Source organism: Miscanthus floridulus, chromosome 19 (assembly GCF_019320115.1).
Source record: "Miscanthus floridulus cultivar M001 chromosome 19, ASM1932011v1, whole genome shotgun sequence".
Lineage (NCBI taxonomy): Eukaryota > Viridiplantae > Streptophyta > Magnoliopsida > Poales > Poaceae > Miscanthus > Miscanthus floridulus.
In genome coordinates, this window is record NC_089598.1 from 92,876,159 (window position 1) to 92,893,550 (window position 17,392).

General features: G+C 46.6%; 1 pseudogene; it reads left to right on the forward strand.

The window, feature by feature from the left end:
* Positions 1 to 14,884: 14,884 nt before the first annotated feature.
* Positions 14,885 to 17,122, forward strand: LOC136526373 (uncharacterized; annotated as a pseudogene).
* Positions 17,123 to 17,392: the final 270 nt, after the last annotated feature.

Below are 17,392 nucleotides of genomic sequence, written 5' to 3' on the forward strand. Positions count from 1 at the left end.
CATTATCGTTCAAGCTGCAAGGTTAGTACTATAGTGCTACTACGAGATTTGTAATATATGTGATAAACGAAGGCATCCACAACCATTCTCCTAAAGAGTTTGTAAACAAGGAGTGATAGGTGGCTATGTTCCTCATAGGAGCGTGGGGTACTAAGCAACATGTCCATGGCATAAGAGTTTTTGTTCCTGAGGGATTTATCGTGTAGGATTAACGTTGAATTTTTACCATCATTGAGAACAACGTTTGGATGGTTAGAGGAACAGGGTTTGGGTTCGAGCAAGGGTGATGATGGATGTTTAGTTTCATAAGCAAGCTTAGGTGAAATGAACGGAGATATGAATTTCACCACCTCGAACAGGTTATTGTTGGGATGATGCTCCGCTATTGGGATATCTAAGTGAGTGGCGAAAGCTGTTTTCCCAAACTCTTCACTAAGGCTCCCATGGGAAGTTTTTTCTTGAGAAAGTACTTCGAAAGGGCAGCCTATAAGAAGATCAAAATCAAGGATGGCATAGAAATATAAATGAACCTCGGTTTCATTAATTTCAATTAGCACGGCCCTGACAATCCCACTACACTCAAAGATGAGTCATGATGGACTTTTGAAAAGTTTTTGGTCGAGACTAGCGGCATGTTGCCCAAAAGATTTTTCACAAGAAATTCTAACATGATACTAGCCCCGACTATGGGGTTGTGTAGGGCTTCTAAGTTTGTTCCCCTTAATGAACAAGGCATGGTCGTGGAAGGTAAAAGAATCAGAATTGCTTTGGAAGAACATTTCACTTCCAACCATTTCTTTGATGGTTCTACCTTGGGAGAAGCTTCTTTGTGAGGATTGTACCAAATGTGTTTCAAGGTATTGTCATAATCCCCAAATTCAATAGGAAACTCTAAAGGATGAATTAATCTTTCTTCAGTGTTCGTTGTTCGGGTGAGGGCTCATGAGTTGAATCTAAGGATGGTATAGGTTCAGATTCGACCGATGAGGACTCCTCAACACTCGACATTACTTTCGCCTAGAGGGTTCTATTTCTTATGACGGGGGGAGTGTAGCTTTCTGGGAAGTTTTCAAGGAATTTCACTTGTTCCGTCATGGGTTTGTGTGTAAAATGACCTCTTGCAGTCATGTCTAGGCATAGATCAGTATGTATGTCAATACCCAAACAAAAGAGTCGCAACAATATGCTATCAGGTAAAGACAAGTCTGGGCCGGTGTGTATTAACGCTAAAAACCTAGCCCAGGCTGCACCAATAGACTCTTTCTTACGCTACTCAAAGTCGAGGATTACCCTTGGTTGAGAGTCAATACGGGACATAGGGAAGAATGTAAGGTGAAACTTGTCTTTAAGTTCATCCCAGTCCCCATTCGTATTTTCTACGGCATGTGTGTACCATTGCTTCTCCTTCCCTGTGAGAGAGAAGGGAAACAATTTCCACTTTAGAGTTTCATGTGTCATGCCCGAGATGCTTAGGCATGAATACATCTCCTCAAACTCATGCAGGTGATGGCAGGGGTTTTTGTTATAGTGCCCTGAGAAGGGTTGTGCCCGAACCATGGCTATTAAGCCAGGGTAGAGTTCACATCCAGATGAAAACTTTAGTTTTTGAGAAAGTGGTGGCTCATGGAACTCGCCCTTTGAAGCCGACCGGCATTGGACAAGAGTGGTTTTCATGGTGAAAATATTTTTGTTATTTTTTATAAAAAAAGAAAAGATATAGATATGAGGACGAACTAGGTTCGAAGAAAATACGGCAACCGTTCCCCAGCAACGGCGCCAGAAATGCTTGTTGGTATTTCTTAACTCATACATAAATAATCTACAAGCGCATGGAATTACCATTGTAGCATTTCACCCGAAAGTATTCAGGGTATTGTATTTCCATAGGGAACGGAGATAAATCTTCTATCTAGTTCATCCAAGGACAACACAAGGGTAGAGTTAGTAGGGTAGAGATGGATTCCTATGGTTTTTGGATCCAAGGAAAGATAAACTCTACTTTCTGCTTGCTTACTTTGGGCACCGGTGTACACCTGGTCTGCCAAGCGATACTGGCCTATAGTTGGCAGTTAGAAATGTGAGTTAAGCACCACCAATAGTGCCACGCCTACCCAGTTAGCAGCAGCTGATTCAACTCTAGCTCTTGGATAGAACCTACAACCAATCTTCGAGCAAGAAGAAGATGAAGATCTAGAAGAGGAACAAGAGGCCATTGATCACCCAAGGCTAAGGCAAATGATACAACGGGATCATCCCATTGACAATATCCTTGGGAGTCTTTGAAAGGGGGTAACAACTCATTCATATTTAGCAAACTTTTGTCAATTTTACTCATTTGTTTCATCTTTGGAGCCGCTTATGGTAGAACAAGCACTTGGAGATCCAGTTTGGATCATGGCCATGCAAGAAGAGCTCAACAACTTTGAAAGAAATCAAGTGCGGACCATGGTGGAAAGACCCAATACCACTATCATTGGCACCAAATGGGTCTTTTGAAACAAGTAAGATGAGAATGGTGTGGTGACAAGGAACAAGGCAAGATTGGTTGCTCAGGGCTTCACTCAAGTAGAGGGCTTGGACTTTGAAGAAACATATGCACCAGTGTCAAGGCTTGAAGCAGTCCAAATTCTTCTAGCATATGCCGCTCATCACAACTTCAAGCTATATCAAATGGATGTGAAGAGTACATTCCTCAACGACCCCATTCAAGAACTTGTCTATGTTGAGCAACCACCGGGCTTTGAAGATCCCAAGTTCTCCAACCATGTCTATAAACTCCAAAAGGCTCTCTATGAGCTTAAGCAAGCACCAAGAGCATGGTATGAATGCCTTAAGGAATTCTTGCTTAAACAAGCCATTGAAATAAGCAAAGCCGATCCTACCCTTTTCACTCACAAAGTTGGCAAAGATATATTTTTGTGCCAAATATATGTCGATGACATAATATTTGGTAGTACTAATCACTCTTTTTGTGAGGAATTTAGTAGGATTATGACCAAGAGATTATGACCAAGTGAAGGATGGAACTTTCATTAGCCAAATGAAGTACACCCATGATATGCTCAAGAAGTTTGACATGGTGAATGCCAAGCCTATCAAAACTCCTATGCCAACCAATGGACATCTTAATCTCAATGAAGAAGGAAAAGCCATGGACATCAATGTATATTGTTCCATGGTCGGCTCTCTACTTTATTTGTGCACATCTAGGCCCGATATTATGCTTAGTGTGTGCATGTGTGCTAGATTTCAAGCTAATCCAAAAAAGTGCCACTTGGTGGCCGTTAAGAGAATCTTGAGATATTTAGTACACACTCCTAACCTTGGTTTGTGGTATCCTAAGGGCTCTAAGTTCGGTCTACTTGGGTATTTGGATTTTGATTACGCCGGTTACAAAGTAGATCGAAAAAGCACTTCGGGGACATGTCAATTCCTTAGACGGTCCCTAGTGTCTTGGAGTTCTAAGAAACAAAATTGTGTATCCCTTTCTACCGCCGAGACCAAGTATATTGCAGCCGGTGCATGTTGTGCTCAACTACTTTGGAAGAGGCAAACCCTTCAAGATTTTGTATGTCGCTTTACCAAAATCCCATTATTGTGTGACAATTAAAGCACCATAAAGCTTGCAAACAATCCCACAAGACACTCAAGAACTAAGCACATAGACATCCGACATCATTTCTTGGGACCATGAAACCAAAAGAGATATTGAAATTCGCCATGTGAGTACCAAAAATAACTAGCCAATATCTTCACTAAGCCTCTCGATGAGTCAAGGTTTTGTGCTTTGCATAGTGAGCTAAATATACTTGATTCTCATCACGTTGTTTGAATTTAGCACACCTTTGCTTGATCAACTAGTATGACTAGGTAAAAGCTTTTGCAAAGGTTTAAGTTTTGTGCTTCAAAATGATTTATCAAAAGCAACACATATATTATGATCATTGCTTGTATTGATTATCTATTGCTAGTCATAATATGTTTATGATATGTGTCCATATCCTATATATGTAGAGCTATTTGGTTAGTGGCTAACTCTCGCTGTTTTGGGGAGTGTGGCTGTGCTGCGCTTGCCCTACGGTAGTGCTGCTCTGTGGCTGTGCTGCGTGTGGCATGTGGTAGTGTTGCATTTTGAATTCCAAGTGGAATTCAGCCCACAACAACAGTAATCATGGGGCCCACTTTCCTCTCTTTTCTCAATCTGGCCCATGGTTACTCTCTCTCTATCTTTCCCTCACCCAGAAGCTAACGCGCACGTGCTCCTTCTTCCTTGTGTCGCCACGCTGTCGCCTAGCCATGTTGCTGCTCTCCAGCAGTGTCGCACCGGTCGTCGGCCTCTTTCCTCGTTGCCGGTGGCCGCTAAAGCTTTTGGGCTAAGCAGTTTCTTCTCTCACCTCTCCAATCCACGAGTAACCAAGGTGAAACCCTAATCCTTCCCGATCTATGCAATGTAATGATTCTAGTTGTCTTGGATGATTGATTGGAAGGAGGCTAGTAGTTTGGATGGCATTTTAGGGGTTGATTGATGTAGAAATCATGATTCAACCTTGGAGCCCAAATAATAGCAGCAACAGTGCTGCGCCCTTAGCATGGTAGTGCCACACCTCAGTGCCAAATCTTGTAGTTTTTGTTGGTCTGGTTCGAATGTTGACTCACCTCTTCTATTTGAATCATTTCCCAAAGTCAAAATTCATGTCTACTAGGCAACCTTTTAATCAAACTTCAATGAATCGTTGTCATAGATAGTTTGGTACTTTCTGAGATTGTATAGTTGTTTAGAAGGTCACTTGAGGAGCAGTCTAAGTAAGAAAGAAGAAGTAGACCATGAACTCAAAGAAACATCCAGTGTGGCAGTGTCGCTCTTGGATGCGGTAGTGCCGCACCTCCTAGAGTAGTACTATCTAGGGAACTCTCCAAGTTCATGATTTAAATCCTCTTACTTATTTAGACTACTTCACAGATGTTTGTCTACTCTCCATGTGTACAGTTCTTATCTAGTTTTATGCCTTTGCATAGATGGCCTCCGGAGGAGACGATGATAGAAGGGAAAGAGGAACATGGATGAACCCCATGATAAGCAAGCACCTCACCATGGTCGTGGACGAATAGCAGCTAGCAACAGTAGTGTAGCAGCGAGAGGGGATATCAGAGATAGGGGGAGTAGAGAGCAGTTGATCCAGGAGGAGGAGGATTTGGAGAGGGCTAGCCGCACCATTCCTCGTGGTGCTTGTCTAGCTACTCCTCCTCACATGGAGGAATTTGATGGAGGCTATATCATCGAGTACTTTGAGGAGGTGCTCATGAGGCGCCCTATTGATTCTCGTGCTCATCCCATGATCAATTATACAGGAAAGCAAAAGATGGTAGAAGAGGCTTGTTATGAGAACCCATATGAGCAGCCTAAAGATCTAGGGGTCGTCTATAGGTTTTGGAATGAGTTTCATTCCAACTTATATGCCTCTATGATCTTCAACTCCAAGAAGTCCAAGATTATCAAGATGCAATATGTTGATTGGGAGGAGCTGCAGGCAAAGAATGCGCCTGAATTCAACAAAGTGATCAAGGCTTGTGACCACTTTGGGCTCTCTAATCTCATGAGCTTCAGATACAATTGGAATGAGGAGGTGTTATCCTAGTTCCACGCCACCTACTACTATGACCTAGTTGTAGATGAGATACATTGGATGATCGAGGGGCGACACTATCGTGTCGACTTTGTGACCTTCAGTAGGATTCTAGGTTTCAGTGAGGAGTGGGGCTTCACCTACATTCATGATGAGTCTAGGGCCGAGATCAGAGACATTGCCTACATATGGATCGACAGGAGAGGCGTAGATGGCAAAGTTAGTGGCTTGCAAAGCTACTACTACATCCTAATCAACTTGATCAGGCATAGTATCAATCCCAAGGATGGAGCAGCTTCATATTTTAATCGATATGTGAGAAATGTGCTTGCTCGGTTTGCTCTTGGAGGTGATAGGTTTAATATACCTTGATTCATGTGGTGTGAGCTGAGGATTGCAATGGACGATGGGAGAAAGGGGCTGCCTTATGCCCCTTATCTCATGTTTATGATTGAGAGAGTCACTGGTCACTGGTTTGACAAGGATGGTCTTCACACCATCTACAAGATTGAGAAGACCCAATCCTCAGGAGCTAGCAAGGTAGTGAGACGCTCACCTTTAGTTCAGGATGAGCCCAAATCTTCCTGCTCTAGGTCTAGCAAGGGCAAGAAGATGAAGAAGTTTGGAAAATGGATCAAGGCCATTTTTACTACTTGCACCTATGCAGTGAGGACCACTTATGAGGACTGGTTGGAGAACCGAGTGGCCAACCGGGAGGCTAGAGAGCGTGCAGGGCTACCACCCCTTCCTCCAGCTCAGTCACCGTCGAGGTTTGATGACCTTCCTAGTCTTTTTGACACCGACACTAAGGAAGATGAGGAGGAGGAGGAGCAGGAGCAGTAGGACGATGACGAGGACTTGGACATGTGGGGTGACACGACGATTGTGAACGTTCAGCGTCACACCGCCAGATGTTCCACACGTTCTGCCCGCTTCACTTCCACATTCCACTACTCACCACCAAGGATGAGTGAGGATCAACTCCAACGACAACGACGATGGCAATGGTGGTGGGGCTGCTCGTGGAGGTGATGGCATCAATTGGGAGAACATCCAACAAGATGATGATGATGAGGAGTGAGTTGGTTTATTTCTCTTCTTTCCTTCTCTTTTTGGTGCTTTATGCGAAAGGGGGAGAAAATTAGAGGGGTCAACTTCTTTTCGACGCCATGGTGGTCGCTGCAGCTGGAGCTTCATGTCACATTCGATGAGAGTTAGTTTGTTAGGAGTGAGTTTGAGAGCCGCTCAAAACTCTGTTTGTGTAATATTGCTACCTATATACTCTATATGTATCGGATATGGACATGTATCATTGTATGATGTAGCTTGTATTGTATTTGTGCTAGGATGCTCTTTTTACATATATATAAATTGCTGAGTGGTGCTTGATCTGATCTGTGTTGTTGCAGTAAGGGCGGTAGTGCTGCGGCTAAGGAACGGCGGTGCATCACCTAGCTATCGTAGCAAACACTTTCATGCATGAATTGTCATTTGCATCACAATTATATACTTGACACAGTGTGCAGCACCCCACAGGAACATGGATGTAGGAGCCCCATCACAGCCACTAAAAGGGTGAATCATGGCCTCTTATGTCAATTTGAGAATTCAATTCTATATCCACACATTTAGGGGAGGCTCTACAACCATGGCTCGAAAAATCTCAGTTATACTTCATATATTTTATAAGCTCTAATTAGGTTGTCATCAATCACCAAAAAGGGGGAGATTGAAAGTGCAATCAAGCCTTATTTGTGGGTTTTGCTGATACTGACCATGCAATTGGAGGACTAATGAGATTTATCGAGATGATAAGCAGGGAATCTAGAATTGAGGATGTTATAAGAAATGGAGGAGCCCCTAATTACAAATGATGACGGCTTCAAACTCAAAGGAGGTTTAAATTCTTTTATATTTTGAATTTGAGTGTAGGAATATTGTACTATAAAGGGGGACACAATAAACTTGCTAAAGTATGCAACCAAGTGCTCAATCTTATACACATACATCCTCATTTGCTCAGCCAAGACAGCCAGTTTTTTAACACTTTCACCTTTGCGGTCTAGCCTGGTGCGGTAGAGCCGCACATGAAGAGAGGCACTACCCAGTGCTTTCACCGTTGGGGTATTTATATCTCTCACACACCCCTCCAACGGTTCTTCTTCTTCCTCTAGTCATTCAGACTGACACCAACAGCTCTTTGCTCATTCTCTCTCTTCTCCATTGGTGACCTTGAGCTCCCAAGCATTTGTTTGTGATTTCCCCATCAATCCTTGAGAGAAAAGGCTCCAAAACTCGATTAGAGAGCAGATCCACTGATTCCCAAAGCCTAAGAGCACTTGGTTCATGTTTTAGCCGGTGGATTGTGTTTGTTACTCTTGGAGCTTGCTCCTAGCAGGCTAGAGCATCGCACGTAGAGTTTGCCAACTTGTGTGGTAGCCTAGGAGATTTATAACCATCTCTTGAAGCTAGTAAACTCACCCCTCATCTCAAGAGTTAACTCTCTTGACTTGAGATCGAGGATGGGTTGCAAAGCCCTAAGCCTTAGTGGCTAACCTCAATGTGGACTTCAGCAAGCCTTGTGAAAGCTCTAGTTTGGTTTTGGTGAATTAATGAAACCCTAAGTGCTAACCTAGTTTATCAAAGTGATTATGAGATAGGTAGCAGTATTCCAAGTGGTGGAGCAATGGTGAAGATCATGATGATGGTGTGAGCATGGTCATGATCAAGTGCTTGGACATGGAAAAGAAGAAAGAGAAAAACAAAAAGCTCAAGGCAAAGGTGATATCCATAGGAGCTTTTTGGTTTGGTGATCGAGACACTTAGTAAGTGTGATCACATTTAGGATTGATAGACATACTATTAAGAGGGGTGAAACTCGTATCGAAATACGGTTATCAAAGTGCCACTAGATGTTCTAACTCATTGCATATGCATTTAGATTCTAGTGAGTGCTAACACCATTGAAAATGTTTGTGAAAATATGCTAACACACGTGCACAAGTGATACACTTGGTGGTTGGCACATTTGAACAAGGGTGAAGAAGTTGGTGAAGCGAAGGAGGTGATTTTCACTGAAAACAGTGATCGGACACAGGCACGTGGTGACCGGACTCGGAGGTGCAGTGCCTGGTCAATTATAAAACTTGGTGGCACGCTCGGCTTCTCTCTAGTGCTTGATCGGATGCCAAGGGAAAAAGTTACCTGACTCGAGGCTTATGCGTCCAGTCAGTGCTGATGAGAGATGATGTAAGCAGGTTTGGTGAGCGTAGATAGGACCTGATGCGGTGGCGCGTCCGATCGCATGCACCTCACGCGTCCGGTCGATGTTTTGCCGCTCGGGGAGCTCTCTGGAAATGACCTAATGCTGGGAGGCCGAGTTGATTAGCGCGTCCAGTTATGTGTTGATGGCAAGCGTGATTTTGTTGAACTGACGCGATCGGCGTGTCCGGTCCTTGTGACCGCGCATCCGGTCGTCACTTCAGTAATCGCACGGGCGATGAAGACCATTGGAGATCAGGCGGCTGTGGTTTAAACAGGGACATGTGGATGGTAATCCACGATCGGACGCTAGGGTGCCACACGTCCGGTCATCTTGATCGGCGTGTCCGATCACCCTGTTGACAGTGAGGTGCAGGGGACCAACGACTCTATTTCGTGTGAGCCTCTATTATTCATCATCTTTGCGAGATTGGGAGTGAATTCAAGTGCATTGCTTGAGTGATTGCATCTAGAGGCACTTGATGTTCGTGTTTCATTGCAGGATTCGCTTGTTACTCTTGCTGGTTGCTGCCACCTAGATGGCTTGGAGCAGCGAGGATCGGCGAGCGGAGGAAGGTGCTTGTCTCCGGCTCTGATCGTGATGATTGTGAGGGGTTCTTGACCTTTCCCCAGCGGAGAGCCAAAAGATACTCTAGTGGATTGCTCGTGGCTTGTGTGATCCTCATTTTGTGTTGGTTGTGCGGCACCCTATTGCGGGTTTGGCGTGTGATGCCAATTAGCGCATGAACCTCCAAGTGAGTGAATCGCAACAACGAGGACTAGCTTGCCGGCAAGCAAGTGAACCTTGGTAAAAAATCTTATGTCACCTTGTCCGAGGATTTCATTGGTTATCTTATGATTGATTGATTGACTCCATCTTGTGATTGGCTCATGCCTCGACACGTCGGTATAATCATCGCCATTCTCTCTTGTATTACATTCCTAGTGTGTAAGCTATGCTCTTTAGTGTAATTAGTTTTGAGAGCTAGCTTGCGTAGAGTCTAGTGGTTAGTAAGGCTCTTTAGTTAGCCTTTGAGAGCTCACTAACTTAGTATAGTGACTTAGCAAATTGTGTGCTTAGTGATCATAGTCACTAGAATTGTGGTAGGTGGCTTGCTCTTTTAGTAGGCTAGCGCAACACTCGCTTCGCCGTTTGATTGTCTAACATATTTGCTAAGTGTTGTTGTAGAAATTTTCAATAGGCTATTCATCCCCCCTCTGGCCATTAGGACCTTTCAGCTTGGTGGTGAGCTGAACCACGGAATAAATACTTATGTCACCTTGTGTTTAATTTACTTCACTAGCATTTCATATTATTGTTGAGGTGATTTCTAGGGCTTGAGGTCAATCTACTTGTATACACTTGTGCTACTACTTTCTGCTGTCGATCTGTGAACTACATACTTGCAAGAAACTCATTTATTTCTCCGATCTAAGTTTCCATTCATAGTTTTTGAACCGAGTCACGAAGTTTTCTGCAGGTGCAACAGTGCCGCTGTTCTGGTCCGACAGTGCCGTAGAGCAGCAGTGCAGCGGGCTCAGAGCGGCAATGTCATGGGTTAAATTTGACGTTTGCTTGAGTTTTATTTTAACAGCCCTATTCACCCCCTCTAGGCTAACCAGAGATCCTACAAGTGCAGAGCCTGCGCCTATTGCAAGTCCCACAAGATGGTTTGGATACATCATGAACTATGAAAGCTGGCTTTTAAAAGCTAGATTGCTACAAGGTGGATTATAAAAGTTGAATCGGTAGGTTGTTTGGATCCATAGCTTGTAAAAGCTGAGATAAGCTGCTTTATAGAGCAAAATTACCACAATGCGTTGGTCCTCTTTTGATGTCTAGAAGCTGAAAAAGCTAGGTTTGATCAGCTTCATAGATTATGGAATCTAGGGTGCTCTAGATTATAAAAGTTGGACAAAAGTTATTGCTGTTTGGAACTCTTTAAATGGGGTTGAGGTTTTTTAGATGGGGTTGACGAGGGTTGGACCGAAAGGCTCGCGGGCAAAAAAAATCGCTGGACTCCCTCCTTGGCGCGCGGGTCTTTCTCTCTTTTGGGTGGGCCACGAGCACGCGCGAGCTCGTTTCTAGGCGCGAAAGGCAAACAGGAGCGCGCGCTAGCTTAGTTTCGGAGCGCGCGAGGCACGCAAATCGCTCCGTGACGGGGAGGCACTGACGGGAGAGAGCTTCCCGGTCGGTCTTGTTGCCGCGCGGGGGATGGTTCCGTGACCGTGAGGGAGGATGCGTAGCCGAGGGGGTTGCTCCCAGCCGACCGGAGAAAATAGATCTGGAGTGGTGTTTGTAGATTCTAGAAGCTAGCTCCTGTAATCCACTAAAATCCAAACATGGCTTAACCAGTGCGGGACTTACCGCGCCAACCCATTCAAGAGCACCATGCATGGCTCCGACGGCGGCACCAGGTTCTCCGTGGTGGATCGGCGGTCAGACGTGCGGCAGGCGGTGAATTGCAATACATCTTATATATACAACTAAAAAAATATGGAGGGGAAATGCAACCTGTACGTAGGAGAGTGATTGAAGGGCACCCCGTCCCGGACCTAGCATTCAACAACAGGGCCTGATAGCTAGCCATCCAGGCCAGTGATCGAGCTCTGCATGACTCCATGCCAATGCAAAACATTGAACGTCATATTACAACCAGCAGGCGATGGAGTCGACACACCTGGATTAAGGTGGAATTTAGTTCAAATTCCACACCAATTCACCACAACACACGTGGATTTATACGAATCGGACTATATCCAAAGGGCATCAAGGAAAAGCACACAAGAAATGAACGTAAGCTTGCAGGGACGGTCGGTCGGTCGGTAAGGCCAGGCGCCCAGGCCATGATCGATCCTCCATGAACCAACAAGCTGGCCGATTTGGATATGCATGGGTGCTTTTATGTGCACAAAGTGGTCTATATCAGGCCGTCTCAACTCTCATATGCATGCATGCTGCTTCGGCATGGCCGTGGCACCCCACCGGTGAGTGACTCCAGATCGATCGAGTACGTGCAGGACATGGATAGTGGCGGAGCCAGAATTTTACAACAGGGTATTCTATATAGAAAGTTACTATACTAATATACAATATATTGAACCATAGGTCCATAACAATAATCAAAGTGTACAGTGTACTAATACCATAGCAACAATCAACTAGTTCCTCAGCCTGAGACCCTGAGCTACTTTAAGAATTATCAACTTTTTACAAGAATTACCAAGAATATTTTATCAAATACATAGTTCTTCGCTCTAAATTTTATCAATCAAGATTGTGATTCGTTCTAAACTAGAGGAGAAAATTGAATTTTTACCTGGTGCAATGGCTCTTTGCTCGAATTTTATCAATCAAGATTGTTATTCGTTCTAAGTTAGAGGTGAAAATTGAATCTTTACCTGATGCGGTGGTGCCTAGAGGCCTGAAATCTAGAGAATGGATCTCGAGTTAGCCTTCAAACGCTCCACGGCCGGCCACCAGCGACAGCCAACAGCAGTCTGGACGCTTCAGTCCGCCATGCACTGCTGGCCATCGGCCGCTGCCGTCGCGGCGCAGCAACTTCCGGATGCAGATGCGCTGCCGCCACGGGCTTGGAACAGGAGTCGTGAGGTGGAGTCATCTGCACGCACGCAACACGCGAGCCGCGAGGCTGTCAAAGTGAGCTACGCTGGCTGCTTGGGCTTTTTCTTGTGGGCTATTGTGCTGCTAGTTGATTCATGTGTTTTTAGTCCAATTAAACATTAGGTTGTACATGTATACTAGTATATAAATATTTATTTTTTCTCATCAAAATCTTGGGTATTTCATGGCATACCCAGGAATACCCCTGGCGCCGTCCATGGACGCGGGGACGGCGAGGCGACCGGCGATGACCAATAGTAATAAGCTAGCTAGGCCGCGCATGTGCATGGCCTTGAGACACCCCCAACAACCCAGCTAGCTAACACCATCGTCATCCGCACTTGGGACGTACTCTACTGTATGTACTACGAGTGCCACTGCTCCGCTCCCAATACGTCCTACGTCGCAAGACAAAACAGATAATCATTAGCAAAGGTGTTGGTCCGTCCTATATATTCTATTTTTTTTAGAATTTCCTATATATTATAGTAAATCATCGTACTGGGAAACACCATTCTTTTTTTTAAAAGCAAACTTTATTACTCATTGGCCGCAGCATAATCGCTGGCCACTAGACCCTCTACGAAAAGAGGTACATCATCCCACATACTGAGGGCACAACTCCCATACGCTGCAAGAGCGTCAGCAACAGAATTACAAAGTCTAGGACAAACACAAATACTGAAAGAGCTAAACTCTGACATAAGCAGGAGCCGGAGTTCTATAATTATTCCACCCCATGCTGAGAGCCGATACTCGTCACCTTCCACCGCCGCCTTGACCAGTGTAGCATCAGTCTCCAAGATAACTCGGGACAGTCCCATGGAGGTCGCCATTCTTACACCTGCCTGGCAAGCAAGCAGTTCTGCATGTAGAGGGTTCATAAGAAACTTCTTGTCACCTGCTCCAGCTTTCACCATTGATCCCTGGTCATCTCGGATGATGAATCCGCAGCCACCATGGCTACTACTGCTATCAAAAGCTCCATCCGAATTTATCTTGAAAACCCCAGGTGGTGGTTTGGTCCACTTCTGAACCTGACGAATTTCCGGCAATAGAGACACCCCATCTTGTTTCTGAAATCGGTCAGCCAATGCAGCTGTGACATACGCTACCTCCACAGCAGTCCTTCTCCTTCCTTCCTCCCTCCATTTATTCCTTTCAGTCCACCATAACCACAACAGCAAAACTACTTTCAGCTACGTCATCGAGTCAAGCTTCAAGATTTTCTCCATCATAGCTCTAGCGGATTCAGCCAACAACAGATCAGACCGCACCATCTCCAAGTTCAGTTCACACCAGATACGTTTGACTTCTTTGCACTTGAGAAAAAGATGACCCCCATCTTCATCGAGTCTCTCACAAATACCGCACTTAGCATCTATCTTCATCCCCCTCCTTTGCAAGTTCCTTTTTAGCGCCAACGTGTTATGACTAAGCCTCCACAAGAAATGTCAGACCTTAGGACTTCCAAATCTTTCGCTAGAAATCATCATTACCATTGCTACACCCTGCCCCCCAGGGCCAGCCACTCTTTTCTTGCTGTTCTCTGATGCTCGGTGAACCTTATATGCCGATTTCACAGAGAAGCGGCCTTTGCTGTCATAATGCCACCCCACTATGTCTGGCATATCTAAATGGATTGGCAGCGCTTTGATTAGAGAGACGTCTTCATCCCAGAACGATTGTGCCAGCAGTTGCTCATCCCATTGTTCTGAAATGGGATCAATCAGCTCATGAACAGACTCCAACAGTGTGCTGCCTCTTGGTGTAATAGGCTTCCTTGTCACTCCGCGGGGTAGCCAGGGATCGGACCATATCCCAACCCTTTGGCCATTCCCAATTCGCCATATAACTCCTCCTTTTAGCACTTCCAACCCCTGCATGATGCTATGCCATGTATAAGCATTTAGGAAATCCGAGTTTGGGTAATAATTTGCTTTTAGAATTCTGGCACAGAGAGAATCTGGGTTTTGAATCAACCTCCATCCTTGTTTGGCAAGCATTGCCATTGTTAGCACAATGTAATTATAGTAGGCTGATGTATTTATGGTAGGCTGCCCTTGATTGATTGTGCCTGTAATCTTGCCTGTGTGGTTGGCTGCATGTCACCCCGGCTATATGTACATCTGTACAAGATATGAATGACAATGTATTCTAATCACGTTTACATGGTATCAATCGCGATTACGATCCGCTACTCTTCCGCAACCCTCGCCAGCCGCCGATCCGATCGCTGCCCCCGCCGCTGACACCGTCGCTAGGCGCATCGCCGGTCCCATCGCCTACGCCTCCACCAGATCGCCGGCCCCCGTCGTTGACCTCGTCACCGGGTGCCACCGCTGGTCTGCTCTCCTGCCCCGCTGGTTTCCCGATGGCGAATGACGCCAACGCTGCTGCGGCCGCCGCCGACACCAAGGAAGCTGAAGATCGCTGTCTCGCCGCGGCCGCCGAAGAACGTTGCCTCGCGACTAAGGCCAAAGCCTGCGCTGAAGAAGCACGCCGTGCTGAGGAGGCCCATCTCCGCGCCGCCGTGCTGGACACGTACGAGAGCGCCCACGAGGCCCTTTGGGCACAGGCCACTATCGTCGTCAACATCAAGGCCCTCATCCCCGTCGTCCTCGATCACGCCACGAACACCTACAGCAAGTGGCGCGGCATGTTCCTCACCGTCCTTGGCAAATATACCCTGACTCGCCACGTTCTCGATGACGAGGCCTTCCCCTCGCGCTCCGCATGGGTGCAGGCAGATTGCGTCATCTTGACGTGGATCTATGGCACTGTCTCCAACGATCTACAGCAGTCCCCGATGATGCGGCAGTGACCCGCTCACGGTGCCTGGTGCTACCTCGAGGACGAGTTCCTCAGCCAGCGGGAGTCTCGTGCGCTCCTCCTCGAAACGTAGTTCCGCAACTTCCGCCAAGACGCCCTGAGCATCATCGACTACTGTCGCCGTCTCGAGTCAATGGCCACCTCTCTTGCCGAGTTCGGTGACCCCATCGGCGATCGGCAGCTGGTGCTCATGCTCCTCCGTGGTTTGAGTGGCAAGTTCCGCCATATGATGTCCATCCTCAAGATGCATCGCCCATTCCCGATGTTTGCAGAGGCCCGGACACACCTCCTGCTGGAGAAGATGGAAATCGACGCCCAGCCACCATCGCTGCCATCCGCTCTCATTGCTGCCACTCCGCGCTTGATGGTGCCCGGGGCACCAGCGCCTCCACGCCCGGGGACGTTCCCCCCTGCGCGCCCTCTTGGTGCACCCCCAGGTGTGCACGGCGGCATACACCCATCCTTCGTGCACCTATGGGCCAGCACCGTATAGATGTGGCCCTACGACCGATCTGGGTGCCCTCCACCGGCACCTCTGGCGTTCACCGCCGTTCCTCAGTATGGTGGTTTCGGTGGCGCATATGGTGGTACCTACGGCCCTCCGCCTCCTCAGTACGGCCCGTCCTTCGGGAGCACCAACTCATACTACGGGGGAGCTGCACCTCCAGTACAGCACTGCCGGCCTTCTAGGCGCCCTCACTGGCCCACCAGGTCACTCCAGCGGCGCCCTGGATCCTACCCACGGGGGCTCATGGCATCAGGACTCCCTGGCGCACTCCTTCAACACCATGATGCTCCACCCGCCGGCTCCATCACTCGAGTGGTACGTCGATTCAGGGGCTAGTTCCCACATGACCGCGGACGCTGGTAAACTCTCTACCATTTCCCCACCTTTTTCATCTACTCCTTCATCTATTGTTGTGGGAAATGGTGCACTACTTCCTGTCACTGCCACTGGATCACACACTTTTTCTTTCCCAGGTCGCAATCTTATTCTTAACGATGTTTTGGTGTCTCCCAATATTATTAAGAATCTGATTTCTATCCATCATTTTACCACCGATAATAACTGTTCCATCGAATTTGATCCCTTTGGCCTTTCTGTGAAGGACTTGCACACCAGGAACGTGATCGCCATGTGCAATAGCTCTGGTGACCTCTACCCGTTCTACCCCACCTCCACTAGCGCCACCGCGTTCCTCGCCGCTCCCACTTCCCTTTGGCATCATCGTCTCGGGCATCTTGGGCATGAAGCTCTGTCCAAACTTATCAGTTCTAGTGTTATTTCTTGTAATAAGGATGATCTAGACCACATATGTCATGTGTGCCAACTTGGTCGTCATGTGCATCTTCCTTTCAGTTCCTCCAGCTCTCGGGCTGTTCATAATTTTGATTTAATACACTATGATCTCTGGACATCTCCTATTGTTAGTGTGCCAGGCTATAAGTATTACCTTGTTATTCTTGATGACTGCTCACACTACATGTGGACCTTTCCTCTTCGCCTCAAATCCGAGACTTTTTCTGTTCTTTCTAATTTTTTTGCTCATATTCGCACGCAGTTCGGCACCACCATCAAGAGCGTCCAGTGCGACAATGGTCGAGAATTCAACAATTCTCAGGCCCGTCCGTTCTTCCTCTCCCATGGTATTGCACTCCACATGTCGTGTCCATATACATCCCAACAAAATGGAAAAGCGAAACGTTCTATTCACACCATCAATAACATTCTGTGTTCCCTTTTGTTTCAGGAGAGCCTCCCTCCGGTTTACTAGGTTGAGGCCCTTCACACTGTGACATATCTTATGAACTGGCTCCCCACTAAAACCCTCGCTTTTTCAACCCCTCACACCTCTCTTTATTCCACTCAGCGCTCTTACGCCCATCTTTGGGTTTTTGGCTGTGCCTGCTATCCCAACACGTCATCCACGGCACCTCACAAACTCGCCCCCTGTTCCTCTTTATGTGTTTTCCTTGGGTATTCCTCGAAACACAAGGGCTATCGGTGTCTTGAACTCCAATCCAATCGCATTCTCATCTCTCAATATGT